The sequence below is a fragment of the Euprymna scolopes genome, chromosome 27 (genome assembly GCF_053919585.1).
Source record: "Euprymna scolopes isolate OS-2025 chromosome 27, ASM5391958v1, whole genome shotgun sequence".
Classification (NCBI taxonomy): domain Eukaryota; kingdom Metazoa; phylum Mollusca; class Cephalopoda; order Sepiida; family Sepiolidae; genus Euprymna; species Euprymna scolopes.
The window spans coordinates 92,407,927-92,426,361 of record NC_136508.1 but is presented as its reverse complement, the minus strand read 5'-3'; the positions used below and the strand labels follow the sequence as shown (position 1 = coordinate 92,426,361).

General features: G+C 37.5%; 1 protein-coding gene across 1 annotated transcript in view; it reads right to left on the bottom strand.

The window, feature by feature from the left end:
• Positions 1 to 18,435, bottom strand: part of LOC145248744 (uncharacterized) — a 164,968-nt gene that overhangs the window by 13,543 nt on the left and 132,990 nt on the right. The window lies entirely within an intron of this gene.

The following is an 18,435-nucleotide window of genomic DNA, read 5'->3' as shown; positions in this document are numbered from 1 at the left end:
ATATTTATTTATTTATATATGTGTATATATATATATATTTATTTATTTATTAACTGACATTTTTTACAATTTATGAATAAATATCAAAAATTGTTGTTTTATCTAATTACAGTGGACAAGAAAAAGACAAACCAGGAATAACATTTTAGCATGGGTAATGACCAGGGTTGCGGAGTTAGAGTTGGAGTCGGAAGGAGTCGGAGGTTTTAGCTGGAGTCGGAGTCGGATTTTCAAAAGTACAAGGAGTCGGAGTCGGATATTTTTATCCGATTCCGACTCCTTAAGTCCAATGAATTTATTTTTTTACATGGTTTTCCTGTTTGGTTTTACCAGTTTTTTTTTAAATTACATTTTCTAACCAAACAAGGCACATTGCCACTTTGATGTAGGGGGCTACTATCAGGGACATAAACTACAGGGGTATTATGTAGCGAGTTTAGCAAGGTTGCTCCAGTTCTCTCTAAACTCAATGGAGCATTTTTTAAAAGCACTGCCAGGATGAGATGCGGTCCACATGCTTTTGAGGTTTTTTGATATCGTGTACTTGAAAAGGGGTTTCAGATCATCTGGTGTGGTTTCTGTCCACAGAGGAAAATCAGGGAGGGAATGGTTTGCTGGGTCCAATAACGGGCATACATGTTAGCCTTCTCAGTTGCTGTGCAAACAACCTCATGGATAGTGGGGGTATTGTTGCTTGCCCATTATTTACTACACTATTGTAGATTTTCCAGAAATCATGAGTTCCTAATTTCTGCGCTTCAATGCGTTTCCTGGTGGTTTCAGTATATTCACTCTTAACTGTCGCTACTTCTTTCTTACATTTACTTCTAGCTTCTATATACTTTGTTTGTACAGGACTTATGCCGGATAAATCTATTGTATGTATTGTTGACTCTGGGCAATGGTAGCTGCGCAAGTAGAAGTAAACCATTGGGGAGAGTGGGGTTTACTATAGAACTTCCGTGTAGGAACATGTGCTTCAATTGCTGCTTTGAACCATTCAGTAGTCTCATTTGTGCACTATTCTGCCGGAAGAGAAAAGATATTTCCCCATGGGGCGTCTCTGATGTGATCTCTAATGGCATCCCAGTCAGCCTTATTTTAGTACGTTGTTGTTTTGAGCAATGGCTCTTCAACTTGAGGTCGAGAGTTTAGAGTGATTCTATCATTATCACAGCATGATCAGCATTCCTGAGTGGGCAATCAGCATTTGTTACACAATCCTCAGGATCTCTTGTCAGAAATAGATCCACAAATGAGGCTTGCTGGTCCTGGCGATCTGGGAAATGGGTTGGGAATGTTACTGTCTGTGTCAAGGAATGGGATATAACAAAGTTATGGATGATGCTACTAGCTGTGTTAGTGTAGTTAGAGAAGCCAAGCAAATTTCTGTGTTGGGCGTTAGAGTCACTAAATACATGTATTTGGGCGCTAGTGTCAAGGGAGAGTGCTAGATCTATGCTGTTAGAGACATGATTGATTATAGTTAAGTCCTGGGTTGATGGAGAGCAATAAAGAAAATACAGGTAGATAATGCTATGCTGTAAATTTAGTTTAAAGCATATGAAGACCTGGTCACCTGATTCTAGTTTGGATTTCCAAGACATGGGAAGGGTGTTAAAAATATAAACTCCAAGTCCGTTCCTGTTAAAGTCCTTACAACAAAGTGGAAGATAATCAGACGTTAAAGATGTTAGAGGGGATGGAGGAGTGCAAATTAGTTTCACTTAGTGCTAAGATATCCGGGGAGTTTGCTAGAAGAAATGATTCTACATCATCTAAGTTAGTTCTAAGTCCTCGGATATGTGTAAATGCAAGCCTCAAGGGAGAAGGCGTGAGTGTGTGTCTGGGTTGAACATTTTTTTGGATTGAACTGTCATTTCATTCTATTTCTTAGTTTCAGATCTAGATTGAGATGCTAAGAAAAACGGATGTGCATAGCCACCATCATACAACACGAGTAGACCATCAGTTGGCTCCTCACCCACAGGAATGTAGCCTCAGGAATGCCCACCAGAGATGAGTGCAGGGTGCTTTTCCATGCATGACATGGTACTACAAATATCCCGATATTACACAACTGATGATAGAACAGTCACTCTAAATGCTATCAAAGAGTTAGGACTCCTGTACTGTCAGTTGGAAACAGCAACCAGCAACTGTCAAACCGATACCCTCAAACCTGTCCGACAGGAGTGGCCCAGTCCAATCATGTTAGCATATATGGTAAATAAGCACTTTAAAGATGCCCAGGTACAGGAATAAAGCAAATGTAGGGGACGGCATTCATTGCCCTAGTCAGGAAACAAAGCTAAGCACTGGGCGTCTCTAATGAGTCCTTGTGGCCACACGTCTGCTCCTAGCTAATAGGCAAAGATAGAGTATGGAGTATAGATAGGCCGAGTCTATCTACTCCTTAAGCAATTTAGGTTTGCAAACCAATGATTTGATCAAGTCACCAGCTCTAGGGACGTTGTCGTCCAGGAATGAGGAGGCCTCCCTCCCCTATTTGGTGCCAAGACGTATGAGGTCAGTAGTACAGGTTTACAAATCGAAGTTTTCCTTATCCTAGATGGATGACCTAGCCAGATCTACTGGTCCATCAGCACTGAGAGTGTTTTCCCTGCACCTGGTTTCAAATCAAGGTATTTCTATGCTCCTGCATGGATAGTTAGGATTGATAGAATTAGTATCAAAGAATTAATATCTGCTTTGAAGTTACACTCCTCAGAATAGGATTAAGATTGGTTACGTTTTTAAAGGAGGTATGTATGAGTATGGGGTGTAGATTAAAGATGAATATCTACTAGGGTTAAGAAAAGATCAAATATGGTTTGTGGATTAGTGACTAATTGGAAAATTATAGTATAAGGGTTAGGGTACGTTTCGAAATGTGGTTTAGGTGTGACAATATTAGGATAGGACTCTGGTCTGAAAGAGTTAACAGACCGTAAGTACTTGGCTGGGTTACTAGGTACAGAACAGATTTGGATGGCGGTAGCCATTGCCGATCCTGGGTAAATAAAATAAGATAAGAAATTGAAATGAATGGCCGAGGAAAAAGAATTTGACGAGACAAATGCTGAATTAGCCAAATTCATAGATAATGACTGTTTGAAAAGACTTTCGTTTTTCCTGGGACGTATGTTCCCGTATTGATAAGAAGTTGAGATGGATGACCGAGGAAATAGAATTTGACGAGACAGATGCTGAGTTGGCCAAAATTATAGATAATGGCTGTTTTGAAAAAGGGACTTTTTTCCGTTTTTCTGGGACATATGTTCCCGTGTTGATATAATTAATGGCCCGGAGAAGAGCCATTGCGACAATGTTGTTTTGAGAAAGATATTTTAGGAAAAGATTGTCGGCCAGAAGTTACAATAAGCCGACGCGTGTTGACAGGTAATGGCCACATGGCGGCCACTGAATAATGTTGTTTGGAGAAACTGTATTTCCTTGCGGAAATAGATAAAGAAATATTAATTAGTATTAATATAGACCCCGCCGTTCACCCACATATCCGAGGATCTAAGGTGAAGAAGTAGAGAAACGCCAGGGTGACGTCACTGGGAATAGTGAGAGGATTAATTCCAAGGTGGTTGGAGAATCAGGACCAGCCCCTAGCATACGTCACTGGGAATAGTAAGAGGATCGACTCCACGGTAATTGGAGGTGAGGGGACCGCCCCTCGAGTTATGACGCAAATAACCATTAAGAGGGAATTTCCCTCCGTACCGAGAGTTTTGGTTACCTAAGCAGATTTATACGATAAGAGCCTTGAGTAATGTAATTTGGCAAGAAAATGACATTTGAAAGGAATTGCCAAGCAAGGTTTTATTATTTAAACACCCCGTTTTACGGATCTGCGCGCACTTTCGAACTGGTCAGCCAGCCTCCCGGTCGGTTAGATTGAGAAACGAATTTACCATCCTAATCGTTGCCGATCATTTTTCCAAAGACCAGCTGCCTTGAGATCGGAACCCAGCCGAGTCGCCATATTACCAATTACACACTCACTCCCTTCGTTCGACTGTGCAGTTATTGAACATTGAAAAAACACAGGATAAAGATTTCTTTTATTATCTACATATATAAAACAGCGTTCTGTTTTATTTTACTTTTGTGCCAGCGTCTCCGGTCGTCCGTGTGTTTAACCTTTTTCCTTGCAGGTGTGAAACGTTGCTGCCTTACACTTAAAAGAACACAACGTGGGGTGGGGCAGTGTATGGTCACTTCACTGGAGGAACTCGAGCTGTCTGGAACCTGCGTGCGGACAGCGAAGGTAGACCGGTGGACGATTGTCGACGAGTCAACGCCAAAGACGATCAACGCTGACCACTCGACCGAAGAAGAACAACAATAACAACCTCTACGCGGAGGCGCCGTGGTACATATTGGTGCCGTTATGAACCAGGATTCGACCCTTGGGGGAATCCGACGCGAAACAGTCAGAGAATTCGAATCAACACTTGAGACATTCAACCGTGAAGCGACTCAGCACGTGAGGAACACCAGCCACAAGAGAACAGCGACAGGTAGGACACCTTTTGGTTTCCCCTTTTGATTATTTTTTTTTGTTATTATTTTTGTTTCATCTGGGATAGAGCTCGCCGTGCCTTGTCGCTTGTTTGTTTGTTTTTTTTCCAGCTATTGAGAAAATAGTGTTGTTTCTTTTTGATTATTGTTGTTAGGAAAATTTTGTTGTTTTTTTTATTATTATTATTGCGAATTGAAGGTCTTATTGTTTGTTGTTTTGGATATTGTTGCTAAGGGAATCTTATAGGAACAATGAGTAGGGACGGATCGATAGAGACAGATGTGCCTGGGGTGGAGGAAATAACCAGGGAGTTTAAGACGATACTAACGAATGTGAGAATGCCTTCGTTTGGAGGGGACCCGTTGAAGTTGAACGATTGGCTAAAGGCCATTAGAAAAAAAGAGATAGTGTATAGTCTGTCGGGAAGAGAGTTGGTTCTGCTGGCATTTGAGACAGCAGAGGGGTTAGTGTCCGATTTTATAGACAAGGAGTTGAGTGAGGATCCAGGGATAACCTGGACTCAGCTTCAAGAAAAACTAAAAATGGAATATGCGGGAGAGCCGTCCGCAATTCAGGCCATGAGGAGCCTGGGGCAGGTTAGGCAACGAGAGGGAGAATCGTTTGCCGAACTGGCCGAAAGAATCAAGGGATTGACACTGTTGGCCTTCCCTGAAGATGAAATCCGGGCGAAGCCTGTGCTTCAGACCCGGATGGCTGACTGTTTTATAGATGCCCTCTTAGATGAGGACATCAAGAGAGAGGTCTTAAAGGATAGACCTGACGATGTAGCCAGGTGTGTACAGATGGCCAGACAGAGTGTGAGTGTGATAGAGAGGGCACGTGATGGGGGATCAGGGGCAAGGAAAACCCCAAAAGAAAGGCAGAAAGTTTACAGACCTCCAGTAGGGAGGGGAGTGGGATATAGGCGGCAGGAAAATTGGGAGGAAGAGGCTGACCCAAGGCGCCAGAATCGGTCAAGATGGCGTGGGTTCCATGATCCACCCCAGAGACGCTCCGGACTGATATGTTGGCAGTGTCGGGGAGAGGGTCATCGCTCCATGGAGTGTCCATCGAGGGACAATGGAGGAGGAAGACCATTAGACAGACCCCCTGAGAGAAGGAAAGAGCCTTCCTCAATTAAGCCCCTCTCTAAACAGAGAAACCAGGGAAACGGGAAGGGGCTGCCCCCTCGGAACTAAAAGGGAGGGTAGCCCAGTGTAATACAATTAGAAAGTGTTGGTCTTGTGGTCAGACTGACCACGTAGCCAGAGTTTGCAAAAGAAAGAGATGTTGGCTGTGTCGAGGAGTGGGTCACTTGAAAAAGACTTGCCGTGAAAAGGAAAATTGGGAGAAACTCTTATTGCCAGCTCCTATGTCGCGTGTGTGGAAATCTAGGAAAAGGAAGAATAGAGCAACGGTCTATTCGGCACTGACAGAGCTGAGCGAATTAAGTTGTGAAGCCTATGTTCAAGGTCTTAAAGTAAAGGCCTTGATCGATACGGGCGCTTCAGTCTCACTAGTGAATAGTGAGGTGATAAAGAGGTTGAGAGTTAAACGGACTCTGTTACAACCCGATCTGGATGTGAGCCAGGCCGATGGCAGCCAGATGAGGCTAGATGGGAGGATATTATGTCCCATAAAGGTAGGGGGTGTAGAAGTTGATCACACCCTGTATGTGGCTCCAGATGTGTGTGAAGAATTAATCCTAGGAGAGGATTGGTTGAAAGCCCGAAGAGCTCGGCTGGAGTTTGAACCAGCAAAGCTAATTTTGGATAAGGTGGAAGTTCCTTTGGGAGGACAGGAAATTGGTACTCTGGTGGTAGTAGCGAACAAAGATACAAAGATACCCCCGAGGGTGGTGGTATCCTGTGAAGGTCAGATAAGGGGTATGGGGTTGGATGGTGAGACCCATCAAATAATACCTGTAGATAAATACCGTGATAATGAAGAAGGAATAATGCTGTGTGAATCAGTAGTGCAGGGGGAGGAGATAATCCCTGTGCTGATAGCTAATACGTCCGGTAAAACCGTAAAAATACTGAAGGGTGAGGAGATGGGGTACGCCTTACCACTACGTAACGTTAGTCAAATACGGTGGGACAGGAAGGAAAGAAAAGAATTGACAGAACTTAGGGACGAGGAGATAATAGTGCCTGAGAGATATCGAAATAGAGTGAGAGATCTGTTAAAAAGAAATCGAGATGTGGTGGCTAATGATGATAAAGAATTGGGACAGACTCAGACTGTCTCAATGAAAATTGATACGGGAAATAATCAGCCTATAAGGTTAAAGCCCTATAGGACTCCCATTCATAAGAGAGAAGTCGATGAACAGCCGCTGATGTCAATTGCTGGAGATAGAACCAGTGGAAGTGATTGGGAGTCAGAGGATGAGATACCTCTTGCCCAACTTCGTGAGAGGTGGCAGAAAGAAAAAGAGATACCCATTAAATATCGGTTGAGGGGAGCCAAGAATGCTGAGCCCCCAAAATTAGATTGAGTGAGGAGGTATTGCAAAGTAGACGTGTCTTGGATCGGTTGGGGTTGGCGGTGCTCGGATAGGCTGGTGGGTGGAGAGGGCCCCTCTATTCATTTTGCTTCGGGCGTGGTGGATCTCATCTGGTCCTTGACTTTGTCTCGAAATAAATTACCTGTGTTATAGAGAATTTTAGCTGGCTAGGGAAGGACAAACACTTAATAAAGAAAAAAAGAAAAAAGGTGTACGCAAGTGAAGAATGAATTGTTCTTGCATCTCGTTGCAGGAATGGACCGAAGAATTTTGCTGATGATTGTGATTGCGATTTGCTCGGCAAATGCGTGGAGGAATGAACGAAATACTATCTTTAAGAAAGTTAGTGAAGTCATAATTACCAGGTCGAAGTGGCTGATTACCTTAGTGGTGGACCTTAAACCTTACAGGATGCTGTTGGACGGGTTAAAAGATGAGATCATTGCACTGGATAAGGCCAGAGCACGAGTAGTCAGTAACTATGTACAGGAGGAAGGGTACATGAAGCTATTATCTTCCTTAGAGCAAGAAGCTAGGGTTATGGAATATCAATGGAAGGGGATGAATTTGTATCTAAAAAGCATTGGGCTGTTACAAGCTAGATCGAAGAGGGCAGTAATTCCTATAGTGGGAAAAGCGTTAAGTGTGTTATTCGGCACAGTATCTGAGGATGATGTGAAAACTATCAGGCGAAAGTTGCTTGATGAGGAAAAGAATCAGAAAACTTTAGCTCAGGTGGCTAGAGATAGCGTATCGATATTAAATGTCACGAGAATGGAATTAGCCAAAAACCGAGTACACATAAATTGGTTAACGAGAAATCTACGAGAGTTACAAGGACAATTATCTAATATTACTGAGTCAATGAAATCGGAATTGCAAGAGGTAAGCAGTTTTATGCAGCAGTATTTCCAATTGTTGTCAATTACAGCTAGGGTGCGACAAACTAGCCAGTCATTGATAACCCTATTAGAGCATGTTAGAGCCCAGTTAGATTCACTATCCTTGGGGCATCTATCACCTAGTATAGTGACCCCAAGCTATCTGAAGGCAATACTGATAAAAATACAGACCGAACTACCTCATCATTTACGTTTACCTGTAGATCCTACAGAGGAGTTATGGAAATACTATAATGCATTGGGTTGTGTGACCCTGATAGAAAACGAGAAGCTAATAATAGTAATGTCAGTTCCGTTATTGGATAGAGACAGTACGTTCGAAATATATCAGATAATAAATCTTCCCATTCCCTATCCTAAAGCAGACCAGAAGCTGGGGGCTGTGGCAAGATATAGGTTGGAAACTGAGTACATAGCTTTGAACTTGGCAAGGACTAAGTTCATGATGTTACCTGAGAGAGAAGCAAGCCAATGCAGCGCTGATGCATTGAAGACTTGTACTTCTACCAGCCCCATATATGTGGCTGGTAATTATGAATTATGTGTGTTAGAACTGTTTAAGGGAGATAAGGAGGGCATTAGGAGGAATTGTCAAGTGGAAATCTTGGCTGATGTGGTATTACCACAAGCAATTAGTGTATCGGATGGAGTCTGGGCGGTAGCAACCCAGGGAGAAATAGAATTATCTATGGTTTGTAAGGGTAAGACTACGAGAACAATAAGGGCGATGCCCCCATTAACAATGGTAGAGTTGCCATTAGGTTGTTCTGCATTTGGAACGTCCATGTCTCTCCCACCTTATTACCAAGCTGAGGAGAAGTTTGAAAGGGAAAAGTCCTTTGGGAAATTAATGGGAAATAATCTCAGTGGTTGGGCAGAATTGTGGGAACCGATAGTAAAAAGATTCCCTGATGCAACATTGAGTAAGATTGCCGAAATACTGAAGCCTATAGAGAAGATGGGATTTGAACAATTAAGAGATAAATTGAATACTGTAGGAAAAACCAGTATAGGCTGGATTGGTGGTACCAATATCTTGTTGAGTTGGTCGGCCGTGATTGGAACTTTGATTATTATAATCCTGGTAATATTAGTGGTACGAGCACTAATGAAGCATAGAGAATTAATGATAAAACGCAGGGCGATTGCGAGTGCTCTCCTGGGTGGAACAGGGGAGACAATTGGTGTTCTATTTGAAAAGAATGCAGAAGAAGTGGAAATTAAATCTTCGGGTGGAATTGTGACCACCCCTGATTCGAGAAAGACAATTGAAAAAGACAAAGCAACTAAAAGAGACAGACCCTGAGTGGTGAACAGTTGCAATAATTAGTAAGAGGTGTTGAGAGCCTCTGATCTTGCATGCGAAACCCTTTTGAAAAAAAAGAGAAAAGACTTAAAAGAGCCAGATAATGCATGATGGATAACCATTGGTAATCAGAGTAATTAGTAAGAGGTGTTGAGAGCCTCTGATCTTGCATGTGGAGACATTGAAAAAAAATATACAGGACAATTACTCATTGAGAACTTTTTTGCATGAATTGGATATTGACAAGCATTGTAATTTGATTGTTGTGTCAATTATGGCTAATTGACAAAAATGAAGGGGAGTGATGTGACAATATTAGGATAGGACTCTGGTCTGAAAGAGTTAACAGACCGTAAGTACTTGGCTGGGTTACTAGGTACAGAACAGATTTGGATGGCGGTAGCCATTGCCGATCCTGGGTAAATAAAATAAGATAAGAAATTGAAATGAATGGCCGAGAAAAAAGAATTTGACGAGACAAATACTGAATTAGCCAAATTCATAGATAATGACTGTTTGAAAAGACTTTCGTTTTTCCTGGGACGTATGTTCCCGTATTGATAAGAAGTTGAGATGGATGACCGAGGAAATAGAATTTGACGAGACAGATGCTGAGTTGGCCAAAATTATAGATAATGGCTGTTTTGAAAAAGGGACTTTTTTCCGTTTTTCTGGGACATATGTTCCCGTGTTGATATAATTAATGGCCCGGAGAAGAGCCATTGCGACAATGTTGTTTTGAGAAAGATATTTTAGGAAAAGATTGTCGGCCAGAAGTTACAATAAGCCGACGCGTGTTGACAGGTAATGGCCACATGGCGGCCACTGAATAATGTTGTTTGGAGAAACTGTATTTCCTTGCGGAAATAGATAAAGAAATATTAATTAGTATTAATATAGACCCCGCCGTTCACCCACATATCCGAGGATCTAAGGTGAAGAAGTAGAGAAACGCCAGGGTGACGTCACTGGGAATAGTGAGAGGATTAATTCCAAGGTGGTTGGAGAATCAGGACCAGCCCCTAGCATACGTCACTGGGAATAGTAAGAGGATCGACTCCACGGTAATTGGAGGTGAGGGGACCGCCCCTCGAGTTATGACGCAAATAACCATTAAGAGGGAATTTCCCTCCGTACCGAGAGTTTTGGTTACCTAAGCAGATTTATACGATAAGAGCCTTGAGTAATGTAATTTGGCAAGAAAATGACATTTGAAAGGAATTGCCAAGCAAGGTTTTATTATTTAAACACCCCGTTTTACGGATCTGCGCGCACTTTCGAACTGGTCAGCCAGCCTCCCGGTCGGTTAGATTGAGAAACGAATTTACCATCCTAATCGTTGCCGATCATTTTTCCAAAGACCAGCTGCCTTGAGATCGGAACCCAGCCGAGTCGCCATATTACCAATTACACACTCACTCCCTTCGTTCGACTGTGCAGTTATTGAACATTGAAAAAACACAGGATAAAGATTTCTTTTATTATCTACATATATAAAACAGCGTTCTGTTTTATTTTACTTTTGTGCCAGCGTCTCCGGTCGTCCGTGTGTTTAACCTTTTTCCTTGCAGGTGTGAAACGTCGCTGCCTTACACTTAAAAGAACACAACGTGGGGTGGGGCAGTGTATGGTCACTTCACTGGAGGAACTCGAGCTGTCTGGAACCTGCGTGCGGACAGCGAAGGCAGACCGGTGGACGATTGTCGACGAGTCAACGCCAAAGACGATCAACGCTGACCACTCGACCGAAGAAGAACAACAACAACAACAACCTCTACGCGGAGGCGCCGTGGTACATAGGTGTTAGTTTTCAAGTAAAGATAATCACCAGTACTTTATCTCATCTAATAAAAAAAGATAGTTGCTAGTTAATACAGATTACTTATAATCTGGGCACAAACTGTGGCTATTAGTTATCTATTTCATAGATATTCTTAAAGTATAAATATAGGTTAAGCTAATGTATCCCTTAGCAATAGAAATGTATAGATGTTTAGAATTTATCGATTTTGAAAAGGTCAGCCTACGAAAGTTTAGGACCGGAATCTAAACCCTCCTTCCAAGGTATGTGCAAAGTATGTGATTTTATATCAGCTTGGGGAGAAGAGCAATTGTTTTTTTTGTCCAGTTGAATATCTACTAGGGTTAAGAAAAGATCAAATATGGTTTGTGGATTAGTGACTAATTGGAAAATTATAGTATAAGGGTTAGGGTACGTTTCATAATTTGCTTTAGGTGTTAGTTTTCAAGTAAAGATAATCACCAGTACTTTATCCCATCAAATGTAAGTAAGATATAGTTGCTAGTTAATATAGATCACTTATAATCTGGGCACAAACTGTTTGGTTTGTTGTCCAGTTGAAACAGGAGAGATAATATAACTTACAAGAATACAGCATTAATATACAATATAGATATACAGGGACTTGAGGAGGATTTAAGAGTATAAGAATTTTTAATGTTTATCATGCAAAACAGACAGGAAGGCGTCTTGGAGGCAAAGCATTATCCCTTTAAAGCAGACATTTAGAAATAACATTTGTGCCAGTTATTTTAGTAACATACATCAGTAACAATATACATGTGGCCAGTAAAGGCCTTATATTTAAACATTACACTTAGTCATAGAATGATAAATTATGATTTCCAAAAAGAGGGAAGCAGTATAAGTAAATAAGTATATTTTGTACTGTAATGCTTCCACTTCATCAAGATATTTTGGTCTGTCAGATCACTGCAAATCCTGTCTGGACAGCTGTTTTAGTTTTGGTTATGATATCACACATGATCAATGAAAATTCTGTCTTTGAGTGTGATCACTGTGGATTACATTGGATAGCAATCGGATTGTAGTCTGAAAGTTATCCAGTTACTGAATCAATTTGGCAATTGGATTAGCCGGGATCGATCCGGAATTACAATGTTATCTCCCCCACCCCCAAAAAATAATGGGCATAAATCTATAAGAAGCAATCCATGGCACTATAGCACTTTATAGTCTTTTCCTTTTTTTTTTTACATAGGAGTCATTACTTATCAGGGGCCAAAAGTCACTCGAGGATACAGGTTGATGAGTGTACAGAAGTCAATGGCACAATATCCTAGTAATCGTTAATAGTGGAAATTTGATAAATTGGATTACTTAAGGGGATGGCTCATCAAGAATTTGTTTATGTTGGACTTGAATATGATAAAATTGTAGTCAGCTGGAAAGTAGGCAAATGGAAGAGAGTTCCACAGGCGTGCAGTTCTAAGAAAGAAGCTTTGTTCATGGAATCTACGTTTAGGATTAGGCACAGAAAAAGAGTGGAGGAAATTACTGATAGTGGTTTCAGCTAGACGAGTGTTTTTTATGAAAGTTTGGCGAGGGGCGACCAGAGATTGGAGCTAAGACAGCCACCTCTCATGAAAATAGTGATAGAGTAAAGACAGGCTCGTAACGTCTCTTCTGTGGGAACGAGGTTGCAGGGAAGAGAAAAGGCACCCCTACCAGGTTACGAAGTCTATTTTGAATTTTGTTGAAGCATGATTAGAGTTTTCCAGCAGCTTCTGCCAAGATGTGGCAACAGTACTCCATCTGTGGATGAACCTGACTCTTACTTAGGTTAGAATTGCATCAGCAGTGAGATATCTACTGGAGTACTGGAAGGATCCCATTTTTCCAGCCCAGAATCTTGTCAAAACATAGAGCCTCTCCAAGACGAGAGCCATTCATTTAAATTGATGCCAGATAGATCAGAACGTTGATGATATAAAGATAAAAGCTTGGTTTTAGATGCATTAAAATTAACCAGCCCCATTGAACCACCTGCTCCAGATCAGAGGAGAGAGAATCAGAGAGAACTTGGTCATTTACGGCCTTTGATGTGTTGACATAGATGGTAATGTCGTCAGCATATTTATCTTAGGATGTGATTTGGAAGATTATTGATGCAGATCAGGAAGAGAGTTGGGCCCAAGATGGGCAACTGACGGACTCTGGCATTAATACTGTGAGCTTCTGATTTCTGCCCATCAACCACTACTCTTGTGAGCCTATCAGAGAGAAATGATTTAATAATTTAGAAAACATTTCCAGTTATACCGTAGCTGGAGATCTATTGAAGTAGGCCTTAGTGCCATACTCTATCAAAGTTCTTTGATATGTCAAGAGCAATTGCCCTTGAAAGGAAGCCTCTGTCGAGAGATTCCCTAATCCTATGAGATATAACTGTAAGCACATCTGCTGTAGATCTAGCAGAACGGAAACCATATTGCATGTCACTAAGAAGGTTATTTTTGCTGAGATGTTACTACTTCTCCGTTTCTGGCTGAAGCTTTTTCAGCACTATAATTGAAATGCCATCAGGGTCAGTTGCTTTACTGGAATCAAGTTTTTTGATTAGCTTGGCAACATCACACAGATATTTATATGTCGCATAGTGTGTTTTCTGATAAAAGAGGAAATACGAGGGGTTGGCGGCCTTAGTCGCATAGGGTATAATTAGTTGCAAAGTTCTTGGCAAAGAGTTTGGCTTAGTCTGATGCTGACGAGATTACCTCAGGTCCATTGATGATGGTTGGGATAGAGCACATTATTCTGTTCAGGATCCTGTTTGTTATTTGCCAAAACTGGTGGTAACCAAGCCCCTGCTTAGCTACTTTGGACTTAACGGACTGAGCATACAACTCTCTCACATTCTTTATTACTCTTTTACAGTGATTGCTGGCATTCCTAGAATCGGCTTTAGTTTCGGTACATCTTCCTGTTTTGCCTTTGATCCTCTTTCCATAAAGGCAATATTATCTTTTTAAAAATTGTTCTGTATAATATTTGTCTTTACTTTCCTCTCCTGAAGAGAAGCGTTTGGCTTCGAAATGCCATGGCCTAAAGATGTTTCCCTTAATTTGCCTTTAAAATAGATATTGCTAAAAAATTAATTTATTTTATTGTATTATTTTATTCCATTTCTATATTCCGTACTATCTACCCACTTGAAACTATTTTCCCAGATTTTTCTCGCATGTCATCTTGTTTGTAATATATTAGTAATAGTTAGCAATATATGTAATATATTAGTAATAGTTAGCAATATATGTAATATATTAGTAATAGTTAGCAATATATGTAATATATTAGTAATAGTTAGCAATATATGTATTATATTAGTAATAGTTAGCAATATATGTAATATATTAGTAATAGTTAGCAATATATGTAATATATTAGTAATAGTTAGCAATATATGTAATATATTAGTAATAGTTAGCAATATATGTAATATATTAGTAATAGTTAGCAATATATGTAATATATTAGTAATAGTTAGAAATATATGTATTATATTAGTAATAGTTAGATATATATGTAATATATTAGTAACAGTTAGCAATATATGTAATATATTAGTAATAGTTAGCAATATATGTAATATATTAGTAATAGTTAGCAATATATGTAATATATTAGTAATAGTTAGCAATATATGTAATATATTAGTAATAGTTAGCAATATATGTAATATATTAGTAATAGTTAGCAATATATGTAATATATTAGTAATAGTTAGCAATATATGTATTATATTAGTAATAGTTAGCAATATATGTAATATATTAGTAATAGTTAGCAATATATGTAATATATTAGTAATAGTTAGCAATATATGTAATATATTAGTAATAGTTAGCAATATATGTTAAATATTAGTAATAGTTAGCAATATATGTAATATATTAGTAATAGTTAGCAATATATGCAATATATTAGTAATAGTTAGCAATATATGTAATATATTAGTAATAGTTAGCAATATATGCAATATATTAGTAATAGTTAGCAATATATGCAATATATTAGTAATAGTGAGCAATATATGTAATATATTAGTAATAATTAGCAATATATGTATTATATTAGTAATAGTTAGCAATATATGTATTATATTAGTAATAGTTAGCAATATATGTAATATATTAGTAATAGTTAGCAATATATGTAATATATTAGTAATAGTTAGCAATATATGTAATATATTAGTAATAGTTAGCAATATATGTAATATATTAGTAATAGTTAGCAATATATGTAATATATTAGTAATAGTTAGCAATATATGCAATATATTAGTAATAGTTAGCAATATATGCAATATATTAGTAATAGTATGCAATATATGTAATATATTAGTAATATTTAGCAATATATGTAATATATTAGTAATAGTTAGCAATATATGTAATATATTAGTAATAGTTAGCAATATATTTAATATATTAGTAATAGTTAGCAATATATGTAATATATTAGTAATAGTTAGCAATATATGTAATATATTAGTAATAGTTAGCAATATATGTAATATATTAGTAAAAGTTAACAATATATGTAATATATTAGTAATAGTTAGCAATATATGTAATATATTAGTAATAGTTAGCAATATATGTAATATATTAGTAATAGTTAGCAATATATGTAATATATTAGTAATAGTTAGCAATATATGTAATATATTAGTAATAGTTAGCAATATATGTATTATATTAGTAATAGTTAGCAATATATTTAATATATTAGTAATAGTTAGCAATATATGTAATATATTAGTAATAGTTAGCAATATATGTAATATATTTGTAAAAGTTAACAATATATGTAATATATTAGTAATAGTTAGCAATATATGTAATATATTAGTAATAGTTAGCAATATATGTAATATATTAGTAATAGTTAGCAATATATGTAATATATTAGTAATAGTTAGCAATATATGTATTATATTAGTAATAGTTAGCAATATATTTAATATATTAGTAATAGTTAGCAATATATGTAATATATTAGTAATAGTTAGCAATATATGTAATATATTAGTAATAGTTAGCAATATATGTAATATATTAGTAATAGTTAGCAATATATGTAATATATTAGTAATAGTTAGCAATATATGTAATATATTAGTAATAGTTAGCAATATATGTAATATATTAGTAATAGTTAGCAATATATGTAATATATTAGTAATAGTTAGCAATATATGTATTATATTAGTAATAGTTAGCAATATATTTAATATATTAGTAATAGTTAGCAATATATGTAATATATTAGTAATAGTTAGCAATATATGTAATATATTAGTAATAGTTAGCAATATATGTAATATATTAGTAATAGTTAGCAATATATGTAATATATTAGTAATAGTTAGCAATATATGTAATATATTAGTAATAGTTAGCAATATATGTAATATATTAGTAATAGTTAGCAATATATGTATTATATTAGTAATAGTTAGCAATATATTTAATATATTAGTAATAGTTAGCAATATATGTAATATATTAGTAATAGTTAGCAATATATGTAATATATTAGTAATAGTTAGCAATATATGTAATATATTAGTAATAGTTAGCAATATATGTAATATATTAGTAATAGTTAGCAATATATGTATTATATTAGTAATAGTTAGCAATATATTTAATATATTAGTAATAGTTAGCAATATATGCAATATATTAGTAATAGTTAGCAATATATGTAATATATTAGTAATAGTTAGCAATATATGTAATATATTAGTAATAGTTAGCAATATATGTAATATATTAGTAATAGTTAGCAATATATGTAATATATTAGTAATAGTTAGCAATATATACACAATAGAAAAATTGGAAATACGCATCTCTTTTTTTGTATTTATCCGCTTTGGTTAATGAATTTCTATGTTTTAAATTATCAATACAGAAATCGAAATTATATCGTTTCAATTAAATAAAAGAAGGAAGTATTAAAATCAAAGCACACATTTGGCTCTTAAGGCAGATCCTCTCTCCCTCCCTCTCTCAAATAAATGCTAATCTCTGCACCCCAATTCATTCCACGTGGAGACACTGATCTTTTAGCTAGACCAACATGGGTCACTCGAAGAACACCAAGTTAAGTGCATCTATATATCTGTGTTGTGTGGAACCTCTTTATGTAGATCTAGTTCCACCATTTCTTTTGTTTTCTTTGCTTTATAATCTCTTACATATTCAAATAATTATTAATATCATATTCACTTATTTTAAAACAAATTAGTTGCTAGAGCAGATTGGTTTTCTCACAGTACTTGAAAGATAAAATTTTAAATGTTAGAGGGGAATCTATCTCCAATCCTGCGCTTATTTATGAAGAATAGAGAAAAACTTTAAAGTAAGATACTCAATATCTTCATCCATGTAGGGGCGCAGAAATACCTGGTGTAGAAACCAAGTGCATGGTTAATCTTTTTGGTGTGATAGACGCATAGATCTTGTCAGATCATCTATTTAAGAGAAAGAAATCTCTGATAACAAAACTGAGAGAGTCATGGTTGACAACCTTCCTTGAGCTGGTGACTCAAACAAATTCCCGGCTTGCAAACATAACTTGCTTAAGGAATAGATAAGCTCTTCCCATCGCCAGCTTTCACACTTCTTTGCCTATTAGCCAGGCCAGAGATACAATACCAGGGACTCACCAGAGCCACCCTGTGCTTGGCCTTATTTCCTGACTAGGACATTGAACTCCGTTCCTGTATTCCCTATTTTAAATTTCTCTCTTTCTCTCAGAAACTGAGAAAATTTGCTTGCATGCTACTTGTGCTCACTAGACTTGTTTGGGCCGGTCTTGTCTGAGAGGTTGAGGGTAACTGATTGACAGCTTGCTGCTGTTTCCGACTGACAGTACAGGAGCCCTAACTCTTTGGTCATGCTTAGACTGGCTGCTCTATCATCAGATGTATAATATCAGGATAGTTGTAGTGCCATGTCGCACATGGAAAGGGACCCTGCTGCTATATCTGGTTGACTTTCATGAGACCACACATTCTAGACTAGACTCGGCTAATGAACCACTGTATGCATATACTTGGCGTCAAAACAGGCCCACTTTGCTCAACACTCTTCTCCATAACTAACATTAAATAAAAACATAATTAAATGACAACCCAAACAAATATCACGATAAAACCAGACAACCACCAAAACAAAACCAATTTGTCTCCACCCTTGAGGCTCGCTTTCACAAATATCGGTTTAGGGGTAATCTAGATGATGTAGAGTCTGACATTTTAGTAAACTTCCCAGATATATTAGCATTAAATGAAACAAACTTACACTTCAATCCCCTCCAACTACTTTAACATGACAGGATACC